This window comes from Panicum virgatum, chromosome 3N, assembly GCF_016808335.1.
Source record: "Panicum virgatum strain AP13 chromosome 3N, P.virgatum_v5, whole genome shotgun sequence".
Classification (NCBI taxonomy): domain Eukaryota; kingdom Viridiplantae; phylum Streptophyta; class Magnoliopsida; order Poales; family Poaceae; genus Panicum; species Panicum virgatum.
This window is the reverse complement of record NC_053147.1, coordinates 56,020,161-56,024,119: the sequence shown is the minus strand read 5'-3', so window position 1 is coordinate 56,024,119 and position 3,959 is coordinate 56,020,161.

Here is a 3,959-nt window from a genome sequence, read left to right as displayed (position 1 = left end):
ACTTGTAGTTAAGAGGCAAGGTTAGAAGAGGGCGATTAGGAATTGGACACTCCCTTGTGTGATGTCCGGTAACTTGACAATTTTGACAATACGAGCCCACTTCCTTGGTGAAGCATGCTTTGAGCTCCGGCGACTTTGGACAATTCTCCGGAGGCTTGGGGAAGGATCCAAGTCCATTTGTCCCAAAGTGCCTTGCATTGTGGAAGAGAATTTCCTTGTGCAAGTGTGCTCCCTTTGTCATATTGTACATGCACTTGGTCATACTTTGAAGTTCCTTCTCAAGTTCTTTCTCCCTATCATGGTTAGTCTTTGAACAAATAGGAGAAGTATGATCAAAAGTAGTAGGGTGAGGGACTTCTACAACATCATCACAAGAAGTAGATATTTTTTCCTTAATGCCATCCTCTTTAATTGCTTTTAGTTCTTCATCCATGGCATCAAAGGCAAAGTCAAGTTCTTGATATTTCATGTTCAAATTAGCATAATCAAGCTTAAGCTTTTTGTTGCTTGAGACAAGTGACTTATTAAGCACAATTATTTCATCATGTTTAACAACTAATTCGTTGTGCGTAGCAAGTAGCTTGTCATGCTCCTCTCTAAGTTGCTTGCTAGAAACAATGCATGTGTCATGAGTTTCAACTACCTCTTTGTTTCTAATAAGCAACTCTTCATGTGAGGCCTTAAGCTTAGCATATTGAATTTCAAGAACTTTACATTTAGATTTATACTTCTTGATCACTTGTTGGTGCTCATCTAGGATGGATTGCAAGTCATTAGGTGATAGACCATTTTCACTTTCATCACTAGAGGAGTCCTCATCATCGCTCACCTTGTTGTTACCTCTTGCCATGAAGCACATGGGTGGTGGAGGTAGAGGTGTCTCATCATCATCATGCATGGCGATTCCCACAATTGTCTTCTTTGACTCATCATCATTTGGCTCGTCACTTGAGGTTTCGCCATCGGTGACCCATTCTCCAAGGAAGGCCTTGATATTCTCTTTTCTTTTGAAAGACCTCTTCTTGCTTGAGTATTTCTTCACATGGCTCTTCCTTGAGTGCTTATGTTGATTGCCCTCATCTTCTTGCTTTTTTGTTGGGCTTGATTGGTTCGGGGCAATCATATGAGAGGTGCTCATATTTCCCACAATTGTAGCACATCTTGTTTGTGTTGTCTTGATTTCTCTGGGTACAGAATTTGTTCTTCTTGGGATCATAGTTGTACCCTTTCTTGTTTAGCCTTGACATCATCTTGGTGGTCTTCCTCATGAGAAGAGCTAGCTCAATGTCTCCATCCACATCACTTGATTCTTCACTAGCCTCATCATCACTTGAGCTTGGTGAATGTCGGTGTTTACCGTAAAGCCTGCTCAGGGATACCCTTAGCAGTAGGGTTTGTAGGTAGGGATCGACTGCTCTAGAACTCGATGGTACAAGGAACACAATGATTTAGACAGGATCGGGCCATGAGTTTGCGTAATACCCTACGTCCTATGTGGTTTGTATTGCCTTAAGTGTTGATGATTGTTTGGAGGGGGTCCCTGCCCGCCCTTATATATCCAGGGGGACATGGTTACATGGAAAGTCCTAGCCGAGTACAGTTAGAGTCCTACTACAACACAATCGAGTAGTTTCCTTTGTACTACAGCTAGTTCTATGCCTATTCGGGTAGTTACAAAAGAGGTAAGGTACATCCATGAGCTATCCCTTACTCTAGAACATTCTATGTCTATAAGCAGTCCCGCTATCCCGGGTCTGACAAGCCCCCGAGCTCTTCGTAGCCGAGTCCTGCAGGCGTCGAGTACTTGGCTGGGCGTCTTCGAGTACTTCAAGTAGTCAGAACATCCTTCTGGTTGCTTCTGGTCCTTCCTTCAAATACGTCGAGTAGTCCTTCAAGTACTTCTGTTTGCTTCGAGGCTGTGAGGTGCTGAAGCCATGAAATCTTGATCATATATGCTGCGCAAAGTACTCGCGCTCCATATGGAGTAGTCCTCGAGCCTTTGGTTGAATTGCAGAATCAGGCTGAGGGTCACTTCAGTCTATTTTCCAAAAAATTTGAAAAATAAATCTCTGATGCTTATATCCAGCAGCCCCCGAGCCTTAAATCAAAATCCCTTTTACTGCGAGCAGCCCCCGAGCGTAGATTTGGAATTAAGGATTTAAGTCATGGCATCAGATTTTATCTTTCAGATTATTTGCAGGATTCATCAGATCCGGAATCCAAAAAAACCTCTTTTTCGGATAAAATCCCAAAAAAATGATACAATTGGATCCGCCACACTTATTGCACCCAAAGTAATTTCAGGAATAAAACTCGGGATGTACGGCTCTTTATTCAGTGCTCACATGAGACGTTACTGTTTGGAGAATCTACATTATTGTAGCTTTGACTGCGTCCGTGAATGCTGTCATGAATGCGTCCGTGAAACGTGCACTGTTGATTCACGGGTTCTCCTTCAGCAAGTCTCCTTGTGGCTATAAAAGGTAGGGGAGAGGCCTTTGCCAGAAGCACCAAAGTGTAGCGATTATGACTTTTCCTTGGTGTTCTTGCTCTCGCCCTCCTAAGATTTGTGTAGTTCCTTCCAACAAAAGATGCTAGAAGAGAACTTGCGAGTGACAAGAGATGTCTCCGCTGCCTCCTCCTGCGTTCCTAATGCCTTCTTCTGATCCATGCTAGACATCATGTCCTTGCATCTTCCAATGAGGCAGTCTTGTTGTGTCACATCCTTGGGATTGCCTGTTTCTAGGTGCCCAAGAACTGACATCTCTAGCGGGGAAGCTTGATCTTGCCACAAAGTGTTTAGGGAGAAAGAGAAATTTCTCTGCAAGATGCTACAAGAGGATTTGCGAGGTGATTACTGTAATCTGCCTCCATACTCTTGTAGCTTATCTCCCTGAATACGAATATCTTTATTCCCGAAATGGGAATAATAAGTTTGTACTTAGTCACGGCCTCGGGCCGATCTAGCTGCAGCATGCTTCTCAAGAAGCCAAGAAGTTTGCATGCAGCCCCCGAGTCATTTGGTAAAGTTATGTAAAAAGTACTCGAGTTGTAATGTCGAGTAGTTGTACTATGTCGAGTACTTATCCTTGTTTTGGAATGTAATCCTATTTAAGGAAAAGGATGTCGAGTAGTCGACTAGGGATGTGAGTGTTTTCTTTTCCAGAATGTAATCTCAGAAAAAGGAATGTCTCTTTTAAATCCCATTATTTCCACTATTTGCAATAGACTGTTGGCCTGTTGGGTGTTTTTACCATGCTACCACCGCCATTATAAAATGAAGCAGTAACTTAGGTTTTACCCCACCGGCCGCCACTTGTTTTTACTGCTTTAGATCTGTCTTTCTGCTCTCAAGCTCCCAGATCCAAAAATTCCTTCTCTTTGCCGTTCCCCATCCTCCTCTTAGGGTTTCCGCCAGTTTATGCGCGTGAAGCGATCTGTGGATTTCCGGATGGCACCCAAAAGGACAACCAAGAGGAAGGGTACAGCCGCAGAGCCAACCCGTGATGAAGGCTGAGAACCAAGTAAGTGTTCCAGATCTGACTTGGAATCCTTAGTAAAACAAGGTTTCTTGGCTTCTGAATCTGTAATCCAATGGCGTCCCGCATTTGGTGACGCCCGTCCGTACGAAAATACGGGCGAGATCATTGGATTTGTTCTGTATTTTGAGCGGGGGTTTAGTCTTCCCGGCTCTAATTTCTTTTCTGGACTTCTGTATTATTATGGAATCCAGCTTCACCATCTTACTCCCAATTCTTTTGTGCATATGTTTGTCTTTGTACATTTGTGCGAAGCGTTTCTGGGCATCGAGCCCCATTTCGAACTTTTCCGTCAGCTTTTCCATCTTAAGCTTCAGCCCAATTCGGCTAGTTTAGATGTAGTTGGTGGAGCGGGAATTCAATTGAGACAGAAGATGGATAGGGTTTATATCCCCTATAAGTTATCTCAAAAGGTCATCG